This window comes from Pinus tabuliformis, chromosome 8, assembly GCF_031772625.1.
Source record: "Pinus tabuliformis cultivar Carrire ecotype Pingquan chromosome 8, CPIR1, whole genome shotgun sequence".
Taxonomy (NCBI): Eukaryota; Viridiplantae; Streptophyta; class Pinopsida; order Pinales; family Pinaceae; genus Pinus; species Pinus tabuliformis.
The window spans coordinates 1,588,039,234-1,588,063,985 of record NC_142294.1 but is presented as its reverse complement, the minus strand read 5'-3'; the positions used below and the strand labels follow the sequence as shown (position 1 = coordinate 1,588,063,985).

Here is a 24,752-nt window from a genome sequence, read left to right as displayed (position 1 = left end):
GTGTAGGCCAGGCTCGATCAGGACGCCGTAGATGATCGATTTAATCCACGTGCCTTTTACGATGTATGTTTTTACACACAAAAATACTTATATTCTAGAAAAATTAATATAATTAAATTAACAGTGTCTTCGAGATAATTCTTCTTATGAGATATGGTTAGCGTGCATGCAATATTATATTCCAAAGAACCGCCCACATTAGGTGGTGCCACACGACTGAAGTGAAGGAGAAATTGCATTGCCGTGGCGGCACAGTGTAGGCCAGGCTCGATCAGGACGCCGTAGATTATCGATTTAATCCACGTGCCTTTTACGACACGTAATCCAGTGGAACTATAGTTACAAAATGGTGGACATCAATCACAAGGGTTCATGGCATCTGATTATATTTGTACAGGCTACAGATAGCTGTTTGTTTTAGATTCTGGTTTAGACACTCTAATCAGGTTAGTAATTAGGTTAGTAATTTGAAATTTAAGTTATTCTTATTGGGAATTTCAATTTTATCTGATATGTAGAGGTAAAAATTTGAATTTATAGCGTTATTTGTTTCCTAGGGTGATCTGTGTAAATTTTTGAAATTTAATTTTTTTGGAGAGAAAAATATAATTTAGAAATTAATTATAAAGTTTAAATGATGAATAAATTAATGTTAAAGAAGGTAAAACATGATAAAATGATTATTATAATTTTTAAATTAACTTTGATGTCAAGATTTGGTTCATCTTATCTTGATGATGAACCACACTCAATAGTTAGTAAATTAGCGATTATAATTTATGATATGTAAACAATTTAAATGTCGAATTTATAGTTTCATTCACACACACACATACAGCTAACTGACTATTAAAGTTTGGGAAAAAAAATCACAATCAAATACTTTTAAAAAGCAAGAATATTTTATGGAATATCAAATCTAAGACCACTTTCATTAAACTAAAATTTATTCTCTTATCACCAAAATCATTTAGTATTTTTGGTATCATAAAATATATTGCTTAAACATTGAAATGGAAAATTTTTAATAGATATGATAATCTTAACTTGAATATTATACATTTTTAAATAAACATTTAGAAATATTAAAACTAAATCATATGCTTCATATTTTATAATATCTAATCTCAACTACACTCCAAAATGAGAGTTAATTATTCGGACAAAATCTTCCACATCTAAGTAGATTTAAGAATGTCTTAAATAATGAAACTATTAATTAGAGATAAAGCTCTACCTCTCAATGGTCAAACAAATAACAAAAATAACCTTTAGTATCATCAAGCAAGTGAGAAGTAGGAGTTACTCATTCCAACGCTCCTCCTTAATGAGTATTTAGCTTAAACTTTGTAAAATTGGGTCTTCCATGAAACCCTTTACAGTAAGCTTTCCACCATAAATTGAAGAACCTCCTAATTAAGAAAGTCTATATCTAGTCTATCTTGAAACTTATAACTTATGCCATTGCTATGTAAGCATCACCGAAATATACATGGTTACCTAACAATTATAACCCTTTTTTAATATAATGTATTTCAAAGACATGGTTCATTAAACTTCTGGCTAAAACCCACTCAATTGTAAATAAAACTTATAATTTCTAGACTTAATGTGCATTCTAGAGTTTACTACCAACATTCTCCACTTATAAAACATCTAGCCAACACAAGGCCCATTCCATGTGTTTAACAACTTTAGGATATAAGTTTCTACACTATAACAAATATAACCTATCCAAATTTTTAGAGATACATAATATGGTGGTATACAAAGTGTATGTCCATCAACGCCGGCTAGTGATATGTCATATATATATTATGTATATAGATGTAAGTACATATAATGAATATACTCCATGAAAAAGTGGGTACAATATTTTATTATATTTTACTAAAAGAAATGCATATATTTCAGATTTCATAAGTGTAACCAATATAAGCTTTTACTAGATTTTGGGCTTAGTACAAAAATCTTCGACTATCCACTATATACAACTTTAAAAAATACTTAATCTTACATCAATACATTATATTCATCCTTATAGCCATGAAATGGGCTATATTTCAAGACTCTGGTAATATATAAATAATGTGATGCAGGAGCATTTAGCTCAACAATATCATTGTATCTTAGTAGACATAGGAGGTCTTGTATTTTCAAGGAAGTTGGTTTCCTATGTTTTGAATTAATGCAATTATTAAGGTTTTGAGTGATTTTAATGAGAGAAGCTAGAATACGGATTTAATTGAGTATAGTGAAACATATTAGTAAATATTCTCGAATGTAGGAGAACATGAGAGAATCATGATAGTTGAGAGAATTGAGAATTAATTGTAAATCTTATATTATGAGCTAATTCATGATTTTGTGGATTAGAGAGGATCCTTAGAGATAAGGAAAAGATTTTGGGGTTTTGCTTAGAAGATTATGGATCTAAACTAGGAATTGGTTGTAGAATCCCTTTTGTATAAATGTAAGCCTAAAAGGCATAGTCAGGGATTGGTTAGCTAGTTAGGAAAGTCAAGTTAGTAGTTAGAGGTTTGAAATGTAAGCCTACACTACACCTTAATAATCAATAATGAGTGCTAAAAAAAAGGAGCAAATCCTTAGCTCCACACACCCCTTGGGTACCTTGATAAGATCCATTGATGAAGCCTCTGGGATATGATTAATTATGCTATCCTTAGGGATTCCTCGATGGAGCTTATTAAGGTACCTGGGGTGTATATGGAGCTTGGGCTTTATTGCTTTTGGGTAATACTCATTATTTCTTACCAAGGTATCATTTAGGTTTCGGTAGTAAAAATAGTGATAATATGTTCTTTGGATATTCAAGTAGCAACAAAAGAATAGGTGAGAAGAATGCAAGTCGAAGGGAACTCAAAGTTTTTAATGGATTGGGAAAATAGGAAAAGATAGTTTCAAAACATGATTATGGAGTAGATTGTGGGAAGGATTGTAAGTTTAAGGTACAATATTTTATAGCACTATCCATGTGTAGTGTAATATTTCTTCAAAGTACCAACGCTAGGCTAGATATAAGATAAACGTTTCAAGGATAAATATATAGGATTTATAAATAACATCATAGACCCGCTATAAATACAATTTTTTATTAACCTTTTCATATAATCATAAATTTTATTTATTATAATACACAAACATAACCATCTAATATCCACTAACACCATGGGAATTGTCACCAATGTCATTCAAAATAAACTCTAAAGCCTTTCTAACGTATCTATAAGAAAATCTCAAACCTTCCTACATGAATCTCACTATTCTAAATCAAACTCAAGTATAAATGATCAATGATTGGATTCTCAAATGTGAAAAATGTAAATTCATTATATATTTAAATACAATAATAATATATTAATAGTTATTTACTAAGAAAAAATTATTTTATCTATAAACCAAAGTGTTCATGATCCTCCATTCCCTATAATAACTATCATCTTGAATGATCACACTAACTAGGAACTGATCATACGTTTAGAGACAACAACAACACGCCGTAATTTAATTAAACTTATATTACACTCTATTGTTTAAAATCAGCTTGATATTAATATTGATTAATTGGTCACCCCATCGACATATTTGCATCTAGTCAAACAACTAAGTACCCCGCTATGGCTTTTATCAATGTATCCAAGTGAATATTACATTATTTTCACCTACAAATATAAGGACTACTCTGAATAATTACACGTATAAAATTGAATGAATTATTAGATAAGTAGATTAGCTTTTCGGTCTGAATGGTAAATAACGGTAAAATTCAAATAATAATAATTAAAATAATTTTGAATAATTATGATTTTTTTCATAATGGAATTTATTTATCATTAGTATTTTACCATTGTTTTAGAATTATCTTAATTGATACTTATATATAATTATTAATTATAACGGGGAAGGGAAATTAGAATAATTAAGAGTAGTTTTTGAGTGTGGTGTTTAGGAAAATTTTCTAATTTATTTTCTAATCTATTTTTTATAGAATTTAGGAATGATTTATTGAAATCACAAACTTGATATATGAACCCTTCACAATTGAAATTCTCCGAGGGTTTTTGGGGGTGCTCAATCCAAATATGCACTCAAAAAACCACTTTAAGTATGGTGAAAATGTGAAGTTGGGTTACACTTTTTGCCATTTTTCAAGAAAAAAATATCATTTTTAGAAGATCTTTAACTTTCGGCAAGCCAAAGCAATTTTTCTGTTTAGAATTTCATTTTACAATAAAAGGGAAACCTGTTAGAAAATTTATTAGTTTTCTATTACTAATTTTTTTGGATTTTTTTATTTACGTTTGATATGTCAACTTAGCAATTGTTTGATTGTGTGTTCTTTAAAAATCAAGGGATTCATAACACATCATATTTTTTAGCACTAGTGTATTCTTTCTTAACTAGGCCTTTTTGAAAGAAAAAGCCATGTTGCAGCGATATAGACATACTCTACTTCAATATCATTCTGTTTAGGAAACCAACCAATGCACATCACAATTACTAGAATTTTTTGAATTGAACCAATATGAAAAACTATAGATTTTGAAGTTGTTTAGTTGAGTGTCAAATTTATCAACATATTGACTATAAACTAAAAATATAAAAATTACCCATTATAAAAGACAGACCAATGTAATAAAACATAAATTTTTCATATTTTTTCATACTGTATTTTAGAAGATACAAATTTTTTATTTCACTGAATCATAATGACCTTTAGAAATATTTTGCACACTATTTTTTAGGAAATTAATTAAAATTATCAAATTTCTATGAAATTCCATAAAATTTATATCTACTAAAAGTAGATTCAATTCTGCAAATTCTGGTTTTTGTTCCGAAAGTAAATTCTCCAAATTTGACAGAGTTTAAGCATTCTGAAATTGGGTTCCGAAAGTAAATTTTCCAAATTTGATAGAGTTTAAGCATTCCAAAATTGGAAAAAGGTGACTAAAGATAAGTTGTTGTAGAGTTGCAAATTCCGAAATTGGAAGAGGGTGATTAAAGTCTAGTTGTTGCAGAGCTGCAAGTTAAAACACTTCGGCGGAATTTAAATTACATTCCTTCGAACTTGTGTTTGTCGTCCATGCCAGTTAAAATAAACGGAAAAATAATTCGGCTAAATACGTTAAATGTTTGGCTGAAAAATAAACGGAAAAATAATTTGGCTAAATACGTTAAATGTTTGGCTGAAAATGTTTCGATATTTTTCGTCTGCCACGAAAATGAAATGATGTGACTCTTCGAAAAAACATTTCACCCGAAACGAGATTAATAAATGGAGCTGAAACTTCATTACATATAAATAAATGGAGCTGAAACTTCATTACATATAAATAAATGGAGCTGAAACTTCATTTTGGCACAATTTCCTCCTTTGGAGTGAACTTTTAAGGTAAATTTTCTTCGCTGAATTTTTTGGAGTTAATTTTGAAAGTAAGTATTTTGGGCTAAATTTTTGAAGTGATATTTTTGAGCTTAATTTTTAAAGTAAGTTTTTTGGGTTGAGTTTTTTAAGTGAGATTTTTTAACTTAGTTTTTAAAGGAAGTCTTTTGGGCTGAATTTTTTAAGTGAGATTTTTTAGCTTAATTTTTAAAGTAAATCTGTTGTACTAAATTTTTAAATTGAGATTTTTTAGCTTAACTTTTAAAGTAAGGTTTTTAGGCTTAATATTTAATGTAAGTCTTTTACTTTTAATTTTGAAAGTGATTTTTTTGCCCTATATTTTTTAAGTGAATTTTTTTCACTGAATTTTTAAAGTGAGTTTTTTTAAAGTAACTCTTTTGCGCTGAATTTTTAAAGTGAGTTTTTTTGTTTAAATTTTGAGAGTGAATTTATTTTGTAGGATTTTTTGAAATTGACTCTTTTCGGTTGCATTTTAAAAATCTACATAGATTGAATTATCATGGAATCAAAGAAATTGCAAAAGAAAATATGACATTGAGGCTCGTAGAGATTACAGAAGAAACTATTACAAAAGAAAGAAGGGAGAAAGCACAAATATTGAAAGGGAAAATCAATCTCAACTAGAAGTGAAGCAGGTATGTAAATGTAAATATTATAAATGATATTTAAAATTTAACTACGGTATTGTGAAATTTAATTTTTATTTGATGAACTAATTTGAAAAATATTTTCCAATGTAAAGATAGAGAGATATTCCTCATAACATTGATAACGAGATTGAAAATGTTGAAAAACAAATTGAAAAAGATAATGAACCAATAATTGATGATGTTGTTGAAAATGTTGAAAGAGATTCCAATGAAGAAATTGAATCCGAAATTCTATGTGAGAGAAAGTCATGAATTATTTTACCAAAAGAAATGTATTGGTGTTAAAAAATGTGATCATTGTGGAAATTTTACTTTATTTCACAACAAATATTCTATTGAAATTTTACTTTATTTCACAACAAATATTCTATTGAAAACAAATCATTATTTTAACTTTAATACAAATGATTAAAATTAAATAGTCATAATAATATTGATATAAACAAAAAAAAATGTTAATCTCAAACATTTGTTTTCTAGAAAACTAGAATTAATATTATTTTTTATTGTATTTTAATTTTAAAAACTTATTAAAAAACATTTTTACCTCACTATTCTATATTTATAAATAAAAAAATTATATATATATACTTTACTTTACGTTATATTAATTTAAATCCGCAATTGACATATAAATATTAATAAATATCCATGTCATTTAGTTAATTTTAGTAAACATGTTATAATTCTATTATTATTAACTTAATAAGAGAGAGTTACGACATCTATAGATTTTAACATTATTATAACTATGTTGTAGCTTGCTTGAGTTGTGACTCACAGTGTGAAAGAAGTTGCCATTCATTGACGTAACAAAATGTTCTTTCGAAAAAAGGAATAGGAAGTTCAATTTTCAAATTTCAGTGGGTCCAAAACCTTAAAAAATGTGCATTTAAAGTAAACGATTAAGACTACAAATGAACAATCTCATCACCAAATCAATTCAAATGAAAGTTCACGTGAATGATATTGGTAAACGTCACTGTATCGGAGATAACATAACACCAACTTCGGAGATGATATACCACCAACTAAGAACCCACAAGATACGATACAATGTTGATAATAACATATAGGAAAAATCAAGTTGGCGATATCTACCGAACATCAAGATATAAAATTCAGTGATATCTATATCCATACAATCAATTTAGACAATTCGACAATATTTGAGTGGTTTGTAGTGTGATTTTTTTGGACTTTTTCGTGTTGAGATTTCGCCCAAAAAGTTGAGGTGAAATTTTGATTTGTGTTATTTAAACTGGTTTTTTGACTGTATATATGAATTCAACACCCTGAGAAATTTCTAGAGCAATTCGAATGTGCAGGGGTTACCCATCAAACTTGTGATTTCAATAAATTCCTCTCCGATTTTAGATAAATTATACCGAAAAAACCCACCAAAAAACTTCCAAAAAATCCCACTATAGACAACTCTATTATGTAAGTATTAATATCTAAATGTTATGTAAATATTAAAAATTTAAAAATTGATTATCTTTTTCCTTATATAAAAAAATACTTATTATATATATTTAATTTAGCAAGTCCAATTCTTATAAATAATATTTTGAACTTGTATTTTTGAATCTCGTAGAAACTTGTATTTATATTTCATTTAGCAAGTCCAATTCTTATAAATAATATTTTGAACTTGTATTTTTGAATCTCGTAGGAGCTTATAAAATATCTTGTCATGACTTATAAGTTAGAAAGTAACCGTTAGATTTTCATATTTATTCATTGGGAATCTATTACATGGATTAATTTTCAGGGGATTCATTTTGGGATACTCAAAAAGATAATGGAAGTTACTAATGTTGGAAGGTTTTGGTGTAATGGAAAATTTTAACATGGTATGACCCAGGTTTGTTGAGTCAAAAGTTTTTTGACTTTTATTTAAAAATCAATGGTGTCCACTGGGAGTCATCATTCCTCCTAATCATAATTGTCGAAGGTTTTTTATTTCAACTTAAGGTGGACGAGGATTTGTTGTCTTTTTATTTTTATTTTTTTAATTGAGGACCAAGATTGATTCTCAAGGGAATATGCTCAACATATACTTAGTGTGAATGCTTATCAATGGTTGTAATGTGTTACAAAGTTTGTTAGGTTGCATTGAATTTTAATAAATTTAAAAAATTAGATTTTCCAAGTGGCCCCATGCCCACCAATTTCCTAGGGATTTGAGATTATTCCAATTCTAATAAGTTCATATTCTAATTAGACGGAGAAATAAATATAAGAAAATTTTATTTAGCAAAATGGTCAATTTTACAATAAGATGTGTAATTCTTTTTTCTTTCTCAAGTTAAATTATATTCATGCCAAGTGGCTCACCATCCACCAATTTACTAGGGATTTGAGATTATTCCAATTCAAATAAGTTCCTATTCTAACTAGATGGGGAAATTAATGGTTCACTAGGCCTAATGGTTAATAGCATGTGTTTCCTCTTAACAAGTCACACATTCAAAACCAAAGGGGGTAGAGTATGTATGCCTTTGTATACTTAGCAGTGCAGAGGTGGCCATTTTGACTTAGCAGTCAAATCACAGCAGGGAGGTGGGTGGTCCATTTTGACTTGGCCGTTAATCACTGCGCGAAGGTTGGTGGTCCATTTTTTTTTTATTTTTACTATTTCTCGATTTGTGCTTGTCATCCTTATGCATGGACCATGTTAATCTTCTCTGTATCATTTTTTTTTTTATAAATTTGGACCATTTCTCGATTTTTGGGTATCATCCTTGCGCAAGGGCCATGATAATCTTCTCTGTATCGTTCCAATTTTATCAGATGTCTCCAAAGAAACAAAAAAATGGTCTATTTTACAATAATATGTGTAATTTTATACCATTTATTGATTTTTCCATGCGCACGGGCCATGCTAATCTTCTTTGTATCATTCCAATTTTATCTCATGTCTCCAAACAAAAAACAAAATGGTCAATTTTACAATAAGATGTGTAATTCCTTTTGGAGTAATTTTATAAATTTGGACCATTTCTCAATTTCTGGGTGTCATCCTTGGGTAAGGGCGACACTAATCTTCTATGTATCGCTCCAATTTTATCGAATGTCTTCGAAGAGACAACAAAATGGTTCATTTTACAATAAGATTAATTCCTTTTTTTCTCAATTTAAAACTAAATCATATGCCTCATATTTTATAATATCTAATCTCAACTACACTCCAAAATGAGAGTTAATTATTTAGACAAAATCTTCCACATCTAAGAAGATTTAGGAACGTCCTAAATAGTCAAACTATTAATTAGAGATAGAGCTCTACCTCTCAATGGTCAAACTAATAACAAAAATAACCTTTAGTATCATCAAGCATGTGAGAAGTAGGAGTTACTCATTCCAACGCTCCTCCTTAATGAGTATTTAGCTTAAACTTTGTAAAATTGGGTCTTCCATGAAAATTAAGCCCTTTATAGTAAACTTTCCACCATGAATTGAAGAACCTCCTAACCAAGAGAGTATATATCTAGTCTAGCTTGAAACTTAAAACTTGTGTCATTGTTATGTAAGCATCACTGAAATATACATGGTTACCTAACCATTATAACCCTATTTTAATAGGATGTCTCTCAAGGACATGGTTCATTAAACTTCTAGCTAAAATCCACTCAATTATGAATAAAACTTATAATTTCTAGGCTTAATGTGCATTTTAGAGTTTACTACCAACGTTCTCCACTTATAAAACATCTAGCCAACACAAGGCCCATTCCATGTGTTTAACAACTTTAGGATATAAGTTTCTACACTATAACAAATATAACTTATTCAAATTTTTAGAGATACATAATATAGTGGTATACAAAGTGTATGTCCATCGATGTCTTGTAGTGATATGCCATATATAGGTTACGTATATAGGTATAAGTACATATAATGAATATAGTCCATGAAAAAGTGGGTACAATATTTTATTATATTTTACTAAAAGAAATGCATATATTTCAGATTTCATAAGTGTAACCAATATAAGCTTTTACTAGTGTTTAAACCTACACTACACCTTAATAATAAATAATGAGTGCTACAAAAAAGGAGCAAATCCCTAGCTCCACAGACCCCTCGGATACCTTGATAAGATCCATTGATGAAGCCTCTCGGATATGATTAATTATCCTATCCTTAGGGATTCCTCGATGGAGCTTATTAAAGTACCTGGGTGTATATCGAGCTTGGGCTTTATTTCTTTTATGTAATACTCATTATTTCTTACCAAGGTAAGATTTAGGTTTTGGTAGTAACAATAGAGATAATATGTTCTTTGGATATTCAAGTAGCAACAAAAAAATAGGAGAGAAGAATCCAAGTCGAAGTGAACTCAAAGTTTTTAATGGATTGGGCAAATAGGAAACAAAAATTTCAAAACATGATTATGGAGTAGATTGTGGGAAGGATTGTAAGTTTAAGGTACAATATTTTATAGCACTATCCATGTGTTGTGTAATATTTCTTCAAAGTGCCAACGCTAGGCCAGATATAAGATACAATTTTCAAGAGTAAATATATAGGATTTATGAATAACATCATAGACCCGCTATAAATACAAATTTTTATTAACATTTTCATATAGTCATCAATTTTATTTATTATAATACACAAACATCACCATCTAATATCCACTAAGACCATGGGAATTGTCACAAATGTCATTCAAAATAAACTCTAAAGCCTCTCTAACGTATCTATAAGAAAATATGAATCCTTCCTCCATGAATCTCACCATTCCAAATCAAACTTTAGTGTAAATGATCAATGATGATAATATAATAATGGTTATTCACTAAAGAAAATTTATTTCATCTATAAACCAAAGTGTTCATGATCCTCCATTCACTATAATGACTATCATCTTGAATGATCATACTAGCTAGGAACTGATCATACCTTTAGGGACAACAACAATACCACATAATTTAATTAAACTTATATTACACTCTATTGTTTAAAATCAACTTGATATTAATATTGATTAATTGGTCATCCCATCGACATATTTGCATCTAGTCAAACATCTAAGTAACCAACTATGGCTTTTATCAACTATGTTTTAAAATATTCTAGACACAAATTGTATCCAAGTGAATATTACATTATTTTCACCTACAAATATAAGGACTTATGGTCTAACATTCATTGAATTTTTTTTCTTAAGGTGCAATTATAGAAAATAAAACACATTTCTTACTTACAAGTATACCATGCCATACCAAGGAGACCCACAAAATATTTTTATATTGATTTCAGCTTCTTATGGTAAACTATATAGTATCATTGAGGTGCCCGAAGTTTTGGGGGAACACTTCACTCATCTTAAGTGACAAAAAGCTATATTGTAGATATCAATAATGTTATACCATAATTAAATAGATGAAGAATTTGAAATTTAGGAGACGTAAGGAAATTGTGAAAGATTATGAACCTATATATATATATATATATATATATATATATAGAGAGAGAGAGAGAGAGAGAGAGAGAGAGAGAGAGGTCAAATTAGAATAATAATAAGCTATTTGTATATATCTTTTAAATATAGAGAGAAAATTTAAATAAGAATAATCAAAATAATTTTGAATGATGAGGAGTGTTATATTTATGACCAAAAATCTAATCTAATTATTTAACATTTCATTCAATTTTACTTTTATAATTATTTAATTTGACTTTCCCTCTGCATAATTAACAATTAAAATTTATAATAATTCTTAATTCTTATAATTATTCTAATTTTACTTTCCCCCACTATTTTATATCTATATCTATCTATATATATATTTCATTTTTTCCCTTTATAATCAATAATTAACAAACAAAAAAATATGTATTTTTTAACATCTATACTCATTCACAATTTCCTTACATCTTAGGGCTAGATTCTTCATCTATTTAATCATGATCTAGCACTCTTCTTATCTATAATATAAATTCCTATTGCTAAAGATGACAGAAGTGTTGGACCCAAACTTCCAACACCTTAATGATACTACATAGTTTACTAGAAAAAGCTCACATAAACATAATTGGGAACGTGAAAACCTACATCCTAATATTTTTTTATTCATATAATATTTCCATATAAGCATGTAAAAAATCAATAAGAGATAATTGTACACATGATTTGAAGCTTTACGGTTTATGCTTTCTAGAGACATGCAGATACTAAGCATCTTCATTTGATATTTGGTTGAATCTTCAACATGCTTGTCCAACATTATTTTTGGAGATTATATACTTTGTCATTGAATTATTAGAGTAGTCAATTAAAATAAAGATTTTGTCACATATTGAGCTCACTAGTTTCAATATGCTTTATTTTACAAACCCAATGAAATTTCAAAGATAAAATTATCTTCATCATGTTGATTACTAAAAAACAACCTATCTAACATATGTCATGTGCCATGCATTATGAACATGAATGCACATCACAATATGAAAAAATACAAAAGTTTGAAAAAGGGCTTCTTCTCAACCAAATGCCTAAATTGTTACTAAGGTCATAGAAATTTAGTTACATGATGGTAAATGAGTGGCATCCATGAAAATTTTCATATCGTTTATTTTAATCCCAATGGCACCTCAATGATCATTAAAACAAAAAAAAGGTTACAACTACCTAAATAATGGTCATTAACACTGATCATTCTTTGACATCTGTATTATGATACACTATATTAGAAAAACTACAAGGTGACTCAAATTGTATACTCTTCATTTCACTACCATTCTTAGTACTTTTTGATTTTGCACTTGTACAATCATCTAGATTTTTAGCATTCTTAGGGATTGAACTATGACCTTTCCATAAATAAAAAAACATGACCCCCTACAATCCTAGGATATGCGATACTTTCTCGATTAAATGTAAAGAAAAATCAATGCATGGTTATTCAATAAAAATGAGACATGCACTAATTTAGTAACTACATCATCAAAATCCTTGAATGAATTAAAGGGTGGCTTTCTCTCCACATTCTTCCCTATGAAATTAGTTCTACTTGCCAAATGATGGTTGTAAGCTAATCTACCAAATGCCTTAGTCACACCTCTACATAGCTATTTATTCACTAATCTATAGTTTTTCTTCTTTTGTGATGGATTTATTTTCACAGTGCATATAATTATCTACATAGCAACATAATAATTGAATCTACACATAATGGAGTGAATTATGCTCCAATGATTATTGAGCTCTATATATAACCACAAGGTCATATGTATCACCTTGAAGAGGCACACACCACTATTTAAATTGAATTTTTAATTCACAACAAGCTAGTTTTTCTAATGATAAGCAACACTACAGGAACTCGATAACAAAATGGTATAAACAGTCTCACCTACATAGATCCTACATATGTACAAAATATTACTATTGAATTCCCTAATCCTGAACCCTTCTCATGAGAGAGTTTTTTTACTGTACATAGAGCTTCTTCATACATAGAAACTATGTTGATATAAATGCATGAAAGTGTGTCTCAAAATCAATACAGTATCTTAAAATACAAAGAAATTATTGAGATAATAGTTCAACTACACCTGAAAAGGTAATAAGTAGTTGGAGAGAAATTTTCACATCTAACTAAATCTAACAACCTCCTGAATAATCAAACTATTTAGGTAAGAAAAGGCCATAGCTCATGATGACCAAACTTATAACAAACACAACCTTTTATTGAAGTTAGTAATTCTAACACTCTTATCATGTTATTGGAAGATACTACAAAAATTCAATCCAATTATAATCTTATCATGTTATTGGAAGATATTAAGAAAATTCAATCCAATTATAATATTTATGCTATGTTACTTGATCATATATAATGTTGGAATTGCTCTTACAAATATTAAAGTGATAATTTGAAAAATAAGTTATCATAAAATGTAATAAATTTTCTATTGAACAAATTGAAGTGATAGATTCTCTACTTTTCAAACGTTTGATACATCTTTTCAACTTTAACGCTTTGCATAAAACTTTACATACTCTAATGCAAAATTACTATAGTAGGAAATTTGTCAATTCACTAAATTCACTACAATGTTAACAGTTATAAGATTAGTGCATAATTTTCAAATAAATAATTTATTGACTTAATGTTTTTAACATATATAAAATTTTATAAAATAAAAAATTTTATTTTAAAAATTGCTCTGAATAAAATGATTTTCATTTTAATAATATAAAACTGTTCAATTGGAATAAAAAGAAAAAAACATAAAAAACATTTTTTTTTCTGTATTTTTCAAAATTTTATGCAAAATGTTTCGAAAAGATAAAAATCTGATTTTATTCCTCAAAATCTTACCTAAGATGCTGAAATGAAAAATTAGTTACCAAAGGCTTAAACATTTCCCAAGAAAAGCAATAACTTTAACGTTCCAACCCTACCTATAAAATTACATGAAAGTGTAGAAAACGGTCATGGCGTTGAATCCATTATCGAGAGTACTCTCGAGATTTCCAAGCCCACATATAAGGTTAAGGTTATATGGGAGTGTAGAAAATGATCACGACGTTGAGTTGAATCCATTATTGAGAGGACTCTCCACATGTCCATAAAGGTCGCCTAAATTCACGGATCTGTTCGGTGGCCCACTGTCTTTTTAATAAGGATGGATATATACACACTGTGTATACCCTTGCAGGCATTCGCAGGTACCTTCCCTGTTCTGATAATAGAATTTAGCCCCATTTGAGTTTCGTCGTTTTAGGAATCCTCAGATTGTGCTCTTTTTCACCGGGTCGACATTAATTCAGTTTTAGATCTTGACAAGCAAGCCGCCGGTTAAAATTAGGGTTACAGCACTCGGCTTCTTCGGTGGATTCATTATGTAATATGGGTACGAATCTCAACAGAAGATCAGGGCCGAGAGCTTAGATATGCACAGGCCAGAAAACATGAAGCCTACTTGCAGGGTTTTCCCTTCCCGAGTCCAAGACCAGTATGTCGGCAGTTCGAAACCAAAGGGGTTTGAATTCCTGTATCGTCAGGGCGATTCAGAGGATTTTTACCACGAGTTTTCTTTAACAATAATTTGGCCCAAGTCCGTAGAAGCGAATTGGGTTCGTAGGTGTGTTGTACCTCTAATGTCTTTTGTTTGTCTTCCTCCTCCATAATTACATATTTATGGAGGTTTGGAATGGATTATTCGGGTATCCAAAGGGCAAACAAACAAAAGACTAGTGGGCAACAGGCATACGGTGAAGACCAGGCATTATTCTCTTATTCATATTACATATTTTTGTAATCCTTTATATAAATACCAGTGATCAGTTTTAATATGGGTAGCGTCAGATTCGGTTCTATTCATTTCTGTGTTTGTGTTTTAGATTTCTGATTGACGATGTCTGAAATTATGAAATTCTCGTTAAACTAGAGATACCCAATGACCTAGAGTATTCTTTTTTATTATGAAAGAGTATTCTTTTTTATTATGAAATTCTTGTTAAACTAGAGATACCCATTAAGTTTAATGACCTGAATATTTTTTTTTTTTTTTTGGAGATGTTTAGAACTATTAGTGTGGGTTATTTTTGGGACAAATGAATAATGAATCACATTAAATGATTTGTAAGGTTGATTTTTTGAACAAATGAATGATGAATCACACTTCACACTTTATAGTTTGAAAAATATGCATGCTTTTTGAGGTGATGTTTGAAACCATTTATTGTAGTTTATTTCAAAAGTATGAATCACACTTTATAAATAATGAATCACATTTTATGATTTGTAGGCGAATCTAGAAAAAGAATTTTGGGGATGTTTACAATTTCTTGACCTTTTCTTTTCTTGGTATAGAAAGGTGGTACAAATGAATTTTAAATTTCAAGATTTTGTTTTTGGAAGTTTTATTCTTTCGATCTTTAATCATCTAAATTATTAATTAAAAAAATAAAACGCTATAATTTAGTATAGATAATTAATGTTGTGGATGGAGGAGAAAAACATAAGAGTCTTCCCTTCTAGTGATTGGTAATAGAAGGAATAGCTTATTACATTATAAAAATGATAAATTTTTTTAATTAGTATATTTGGATAGAAATATTTGATATTAATGCTGAGAGAACTTATGTTTTATATTAAATATTTTTTTGGATGAAATTATTTATAGATTTTAAAGTCCACTTATTTGGAATCATTTACTTTGGTTCATTGTCAAGATATAGTTGGATAGCTGAATTTAATGTTAAGAGAATTTATGTTTTAGTTTGTTAATTTGCATCTATGAACAAATAATTTACATAAAAATTGTCCTTATAAAACCTTGAAATAAGATATTTATAGTGTAAGGAATGAAGGTAGTATCTATACTTTAACTCTAGAAGTACAATTAACCAAACTATTATTTTGTGCAATGATTCAAATTCTAGCTTGTACGGCTAGATGATGATCTTATTTTAGCTAATTACATACAAAAGAAACTCCAAAGATATGACCAATAATTTATTTAGTACTAAGTTATTCAAGCTTTTGTGTAATCAAGTGACCAAATTCCAAGTGGATCAAGTCTATTGAGAGGCTTGACAACAGTGTCATGGATTATGTGATATCTCATATCCCAGTTTCATAGCAAATAGTAAATCTTTACCTCCTAAATGACCATGAGCCTCACTCTAATCATATGCCTTTAACCTTAACTCTAACCTTTTCCATGCCTAAAATCTCCATGCAAGAGAATTGTGAGAATCAAGGGTGCTTCTTTTTGAAAAAGATAAAATTTATATCTTCCTAAAGTAATTAAATAAGTATTTACACCTTTTAAATTTTAAGGATTATATTAAAAACATATATATAACTTTTCTAAATCCCTCTCTCCTTCCATCGACATGTTCTCTATCAAGGTGTCATTTAAAAAGAATAATAAAACGTCCAAACCTTGGTATGATATTGATTGTAAAATTACTAGAAAAGCAATTAGGATGCTTTTGTTGAATTTTTAAAGCTTGATCATTTAAAGAGTTATAAAACTCATTAAAAGGAAGAAAAGGTATTATATAACTATTGATGGATATCATAGGAATTTTTGGAGGAAAATTCTAATTGCAAAATTTGCAAAAAAAAGGTTGATTACCTTTGAGAATTGAAATTTCTAGCTTAAAAATCATTATGAATCCCCTAATGCCATGACCACCATTTTGAATACTCATATAGAAGATGAAATCTTTTCTCTAGAAGACATTGTGTCTAGGATTAAGTAGGTTGAAATTGGGAAAGCTAAGGATATCGATGGCTAGCAATGATTTTTTTAAATAGGAGGGCTTATCCTTATCCCTTACATACATAAGCTCTTCAATTTGGAAGTTAAGTGATTCTTCCATAAGACTTGAATGTAAATTCTGGTTACACCTATCTTTAAAAGTGGGGATAGAAACATTCTCTCTGATTATAGGACCATTATGATTAGCCACATTTTAGCTAAGCTATAGTGAATTATTTTGGAACACAAGATTATCCCATGGTTAGAAATCCAAGATAAAAGTGCTAAAGGCTAAAATGGGCTTCAGACATAACATGTAAGCAAGGCTTTAGTCAACTATGAGCGACCTTCTTAATCTTAAGATCATTGCGGGGGAGTGTCACAATAATAAAATTATATTTTCTGTTGTTCATTTACTTTAGAAAATATTTTGATACCATTCATACAACAAACTTGTGGAAGAGGGTGGAAAACATAGTGACTCCTCTAAAGTGAAGGATTGTTACAAGTGACAATGTCTTATGAAAATGTTATTTCCATGTTTAAGACCACTAAGGGTTCATTAAAAAAAATTAATTGCAATATAATGCTCAAGAAAGGGCGTCCCATATCCCTTACCCCTTTTGGCATATACATTGATAAGCTAGAAGAGTGTTTGGAAGATGTAGGCTCTCTTGATTCCATGCTCACAAGTATTATCATAACTCTTCCCCTTTATGACGAAGATATTATTCTTTTGGTTATGAGCCATTAAAATCTTGGGAAGAAATAGGAATCCTCCAATATTTTTATTGCATGGTTAGTATGACTGTTAATATCAACACAACAAAAGTCATGATAATTAAATCCAGAAAGATTGCAACTGATACTTTCATATGAGGAAGTTCCTTATTAAAATATCTTGGAACTCATACACATCACAACCTCAATTAGAATTATAAAATTGTTGAAAGTGTTGAAAATAACAAGAAATGCTAAAAATAGCACTGTTATAAATAACAGTTCAGCCAGTGTTGATCTTAGCAACAATGGATGGAAAAATGGAAGTGCTAAAAATAGCATTCTATAAATAGAATTTTGGGATACCTTCCTATTTTAGTCAGTCCCTAAACTAAAATAGTGAAGTAAAATTCGAATTTGATCTTAGCAGTTGTTTGTAAAATAATTAATTAATTCATCTTGAGTTAATTAGTTAAGGAAAATCAAACATGAAGTATATGTGGGGACATGCAATAGTTTCTCCATTAATTCAAGAATTTATCCATCAGTTAAAGAGATAAGGATGAGTTGTAATTACTTGGCTCAGTTAACTGAGTCAAGTCTAGTTAGATTAATTCAAATAGTTTGTTGAATTAATGTAAGTTCAGTTAGTTAATGCTTGCATGCATGTAACTACTGCACTTCAAATAACTGAGTATTCTCTCATAAATAACTCATGCATGTCAGTTCAGATAGACATCCAGTTGATATCAGATGGAGGGGCAGTGTACTATTAGTTGCTAGAATATTCCATTGTGAATATTCCTTTCATGCAGAAGGAATTCATTCCTTGAGGATTGCGCAGTTACTTCTTTAGGTTTAGTGAGTGTGATGATGCCAATTCACACATGTGACATCATTGGACCCCACGAAAAACTGCACAAGGAAATAGGAGGCTTGGAGAGCTTGAGGAGGACATATACAGTGTCTATTCAATCTGTGAGCTGTATTGTTTGATTGCAGAGAGAGCAGGATAACTGGAGAGGTGATTCTTTTTGTAACTTGAATAAGATTTCCACTTGTGTGATAATACAGAGTTGGGGTTTTAGGCTGAGGCTTTCCTCGAGTTATTTCTTCTGTGTTATGTGTGATTAATTTCTCATTCCCAGTTATATGTTTCTCTTGATCTTGCTCAATTCGATTAAGCTTCCACAAAGTGTTGTAGAAGTAGATCTTGTATTGTGTTTTAGTATATTGCATAATCTGTTGATCTAGAGTGGGAATTTCTACATGCTATCATAGAAAAGGTGATCAAGGCGAAGAACAATATAGAAGAAGGTGAAGTTTGAAGTTTGGTTCCTGAATATAGAAATCGAGTTCTTATCACATATCTATTTCACCTATGGCGTTCAATGGTTTAAGACTCGGGTATGCCCTTGATGGCAACTCGAATTATATAGCCTGGAAGGATCACATGGAGGCATTATTAGACGATAATGGTCTAAAGGACTTCATTGATCAAGAGGTCCCCAAGCCGACTAATGCTACTCAACTGGTGGAATGGAAAAAATGTGTGGCTAGAGCAAGGAAAATACTCTTGGAGGGACTTCGAGATCACATTGTCTCGAGCCTCCATGGGAAGGAGACTCTATTTTCAATGTGGAAAACATTGAAAGATTTATATCAGAACAACATCAATCAGAGGAAGCTGGCGCTGAATGACAAGCTTTGTAATATCAAGTGTGAAAAAGGTGACACGATCTCTACATATTTGAACAAGATCACCACCTGTAGGGATGAGCTTGGAAGTGTAGGGATCACTACCGTTGATGATGACATGGTGAGTCTTGCACTCCTTGGTCTTCCTAAGAGCTGGCATAGCTACCAAGACTTAGTTAATGGAAGAGAAAAAATGCCAGATTGGGAACGACTTTGGTTAGATCTGATGCAGGAGGAAATAAGAAGAAGCACCAGAGATGGATCCTCGTTGAAGCAAGATGATGAGGAAAATCTAGCCTTAGCGAGTAAGGCGAGGAAAGGGAAAGGGAAGGCGTCCCTTTCTAAATCCGGTTCTTCCCATGGTGGGAAGAATATTAACAAATTGAAAGTGTGATGCTTTCATTGTCATGAAGTGGGCCATTATGTTATGAATTTTCCACAAAAGAAATCCAAGAAGGGTTCCTCGAAGGGATCTGATGGTGAGGCACTGGCCTCATAGTTTGAGCTGGATTTCTCGCTTATCGCATGCATGGTTTCATCCATGGTGGGATGTGTGTGGTACCTGGACAATAGAGCTTCATTCCACATGTCAGGTGATAAGAATATTTTCAGTACCTTGGAGGAGAAGGATCTCCAGATGCAGATCAAGATGGGCGATGATGGAAAGTACCATGTTTCAGGTGAAGTTACGGTTGTGTTTCAAAGGGAGCATGGAGCTCCCCTCACTCTGATTGATGTAAAGTATGTACCAGGTTTGAAGAAGAATCTTGTGTCTGTTGCTATGCTAGAAGATAAAGGCTATGATGTAGTCTTTAGTAAAGGGAAGGTATTCCTGAGGCATATCGGTACTAGACAGACAAAGAAAATAGGGATTCGAGTCAAGAATCTCTACAATATGGAGGTAAACGACTATGCTGCTTTAAGTTCCAAAGCTGAGATGGTGCAGAGCCAAGATATTGGCGAGCTATGGCATAGAAGACTAGGCCACTTACACCATGGAGCCCTGAAGATCATGTAGAAGATTTCTACCAGATTACCCAAGGGAAAAATTGAGTAGACGAGTACATGAGAATGTTGTAACTTGGGTAAGTATGAGAAATCTTCCTTTCCGGATCGAGACAGTAGAGCTGGAGTAATTCTAGAGTGAGTTCACTCAAATGTTTGTGGACCATTCTCTACAGCCTCCATCGCTAAGCAAAGTTACTATGTTATTTTTATTGATGATTTTTCTCATAAATGCTAGATCTACTTTATGCAAAAGAAGGATTAGACCTTCTTGAGGTTTTGTGTGTTTAAAGCCTTGGTAGGGAAGGAATTTGGAAAGAAAATAAAAGCCTTGCGTAGCGATAATGGTGGAGAGTATGTCTCCCAACAGTTTAAAGACTTCTACGCCGTAGAAGGTATTAGACGGGAATTGACGGCACCCCATAACCCATAGTAGAATGGGGTGGCTGAAAGGAAGAATAGATTGATTGCGGGATTAGCTCAAGCGATTTTGCATGACCAAAGCCAACCACAACATTTGTGGGCTGAGGCATGCAATATAGCAATATACTTGCAAAACAGAAGCCCTCACCGTATACTAGGGATGAAGACACCTATGGAGGCCTATTCTGGGAAGCGACCTGATGTAAGTCACTTCCAAATCTTTGGATCATTATTTTACTGTCATGTGACTAAAGATGCTAGAAAGAAGCTAGACCCAACAACTGAGTTGGGAATACTTGTGGGGTACACGGATACACCCCACAACTATCGAGTGTACCTTCCTTCCACTCAGAGGACAGTGGCATGCAGGGATCTGAAGTTTGACGAGCAGAAATCTATGCACTTATCACTTGAGAGGGAGCTTGAGTTGCATGCAGATGAGGAACCTTCAGTTCCTAAGGAGGATGAGCCTCAAATTGATGCGGAGCAGCTGCATCTAGAGGATCTGGGAGTGGACACATCCACTCATGCTGAGACTTCCAGAGATGGGTGGAAACGCTCAAGGGAAGCTGACAGGTTGATGCTAGATGTGCGAGAGAATGTGGGACAGCCATCTTCTCAGCGCAAATAGAGGAGGTCACTCGAGCGGTACACTAGGTACATGGTCGTGGTTGGGGAGTGTGTAGATATCGAACGTTCTCCATTCGAGGAAGCAGTATAGCAACCAGTCTGGGTTGATGCAATGGTAAAGGAGTATGACTCTCTCGTTTGGAACAGTGTGTGGGATGTTGTCCCAAGGCTTTAGGGCAAGTCAGTCGTGATTTCCAAATGGCTTTATAAGGTAAAGGAGGTAGCTGATGGCAGTGTTGAGAAACATAAGGCAAGGTTTGTTGCCCGGGGTTTCTCACAGGTCGAGGGGATCGACTACGATTAAACTTTTTCTCTCGTAGCAAGGTACTGATCGATTAGATCGATACTGGCACTATCAGCTCAGATTGGGTGGAAGATCCACCAGATGGATGTGAAGACAACATTCCTCAATGGGAAGATTGAGGAGGAGGTGTACATTGAGTAGCCAGAAGGTTTCGAAACCTTCGATCATGAGTCACATGTGTGCAGACTCAAGAGGGCTCTGTATGGGCTGAAGCAAGCACCCCGAGCTTGGTACACCAGGATCGACAACTATTTCACCAGTTTGGGTTTCACCAAGAGTGAAGCAGATGTAAACCTTTACCACATCATGGTAGAAGGTAAACCATTGATCATTGTTCTTTATGTCGATGATCTGATTTTGACAGGTGATGATCAGTTGATACAGTCTTGCAAGGAGGACCTTGCAAGAGAGTTCAAGATGAAGGATATGGGCCTTATGCACTACTTTCTAGACATGGAGGTGTGGCAGAAAGATGGAGAAGTATTTTTGTCTGAAGGCAAGTATGCCAATGAGATACTCATGCGCTTTCACATGGAGAAGTGCAAGCCCATGCAGACTCCTCTAGATGGGAATGGGAGGAAGGAGGATGCTACTTCAGTTGAGGTAGTAGCTGCTACTGTTTATTTGTAGCTGGTGGGTTCACTTATGTATTTAGTGAACACATGACTCGAGTTGTGCTTTGCAGTGAACTAGTTGAGTCAAGCTATGGCTCAGCCTACCAAGCTGTTTTGGAAGGCAGCGAAGCATGTTCTGAGATACCTCAGAGGCATATCTAAGTTCCGATTGTGGGACAGATGGACAGAGGGAGTGAAGCTTTAGGGCTTCACAAATGCGGATTGGGCATGGAGTCCATCAGACCGGAAGAGCACTTCTCGAGGAATCTTCAACCTTGGTTCAGCTGCAGTTTCCTGGTACATTAGGAAATAGAGATCAGTTGAACTTAGCTCAGCAGAGGCTAAATACATGGTTGATAGTCAGGCTGCATGTGAGGCCATTTGGATGCGGAAGATTCTAGTGGGATTGTTTGGTCAGATGATGGCTTCTACAGTGATCTACTACGATAACCAGAGTTGTATCAAACTCTCTGAGAATCCAGTTTTTCATGATAGGTCCAAGCACATTGATATCCAGTATCACCATCTTCGAGACTGTGTGGTCAAGAGGATCATGTTGTTGTTGTATGTTTCGACTGAGGAACAGGATGCAGATATCTTGATTTAGGTATTGTCAAGATGCAAGATTGAGTTCCACAGAGACAGGATTGGGGTTACTGATAATCCCTTTCTTGTTGAGAGGGAGTGTTGAAAATAGCAACAAGAAATGTTAAAAATAGAATTGCTAAAAATAGCACTACTATAAATAGCAATTCAGCCAATGTTGATCTTACCAATAATGGATGGAAAAATGGAAGTCCTAAAAATAGCATTCTATAAATAGCATTTCGGGATACCTTCCTCTTTTAGTTAGTCCCTAAACTAAAATAGTGAAGTAAAATTCGAATTTGATCTTAGCAGTTGTTTGTAAAATAATTAATTAATTCATCTTGAGTTAATTAGTTAAGGAAAATCAAACATGAAGTCTGTGTGGGGACATGCAACAGTTTCTCCATTAATTGAGGAATTTATCCATCAGTTAAAGAGATAAGGATGAGTTGTAATTAGTTGGCTCAGTTAACTGAGTCAAGTCTAGTTAGATTAATTCAAACTGTTTGTTGAATTAATGTAAGTTTAGTTAGTTAATGCTTGCATGCATGTAACTACAGCACTTCAGATAACTGAGTATTCTCTCATAAATAACTAACGTATGTCAGTTTAGATAGAGACCCAGTTGAGATCAGATGGAGGGGCAGTGTACTATCAGTTGCTAGAATATTCCATTATGAATATTCCTTACATGCAGATGGAATTCTTTCCTTGAGGATTGCGCAGTCACTTCTTTAGGTTTGGTGAGTGTGATGAGGCCAATTCACACATGTGACATCATTGGACCCCAAGAAAAATTGTGCAAGGAAATAGGAGTCTTGGAGGGCTTGAGGAGGACATATACAGTGTCTATTCAATCTGTGAGCTGTATTGTTTGATTGCAGAGAGAGCAGGATAGCTAGAAAGCTGATTCTTTTTGTAACTTGAACAAGATTTCCACTTATATGATAATACAGAGTTGGGGTTTTAGGCTGACGCTTTCCCCAAGTTATTTCCTCTGCGTTATGTGTGATTAATTTCTCATTCTCAGTTATATGTGTTCTCTTGATCTTGCTCAATTTGATTAAGCTTCCGTAAAGTGTTGTAGGAGTAGATCTTGTATTGTGTTTTAGTATATTGCATAATCTGTTGATCTAGAGTGGGAATTTCTACAGAAAGGATAAATGAGGGATGAAAATCTTATTGTTGGATTAAAAAAATTGTGCAAGTTAATAGATATTTGGATATGGGAAAAATGGGAAATCCTCTTTGAGACTCTCATCACTGTTATTATTTTATACGAATATGAGGTTTGGGGTTGTAGTATCTCCATAAATTCATGGAGGAAGATAGAATATATCTAAAGGAAAATAATAATGTACAATCTCAAGAATAAAGGAAATGCACCATATCATATCCTCCTAATCAAATAATGGATTATTACCATTAAAAAAGTGGCTATGCCTAGGTATTTTATG

The 24,752-nt window shown here is 32.0% G+C and overlaps 1 protein-coding gene, 3 non-coding genes and 1 pseudogene across 4 annotated transcripts in view; all 5 read right to left on the bottom strand.

Annotated features, from left to right (window-relative positions):
* The window catches only part of LOC149242124 (uncharacterized), a 44,604-nt gene that overhangs the window by 3,349 nt on the left and 16,503 nt on the right, over nucleotides 1-24,752 (bottom strand). The gene's annotated exons all lie outside the window — the stretch shown is intronic.
* LOC149242128 (U6 spliceosomal RNA) lies at nucleotides 8,705-8,778 on the bottom strand (annotated as a pseudogene).
* Nucleotides 8,788-8,890, bottom strand: LOC149242127 (U6 spliceosomal RNA). Its single transcript, XR_016246775.1, has one exon. It is a non-coding gene; the product is annotated as a U6 spliceosomal RNA (small nuclear RNA).
* On the bottom strand, nucleotides 8,913-9,017 carry LOC149242126 (U6 spliceosomal RNA). Its single transcript, XR_016246815.1, has one exon. It is a non-coding gene; the product is annotated as a U6 spliceosomal RNA (small nuclear RNA).
* On the bottom strand, nucleotides 9,068-9,170 carry LOC149242125 (U6 spliceosomal RNA). The gene has a single exon (XR_016246808.1). It is a non-coding gene; the product is annotated as a U6 spliceosomal RNA (small nuclear RNA).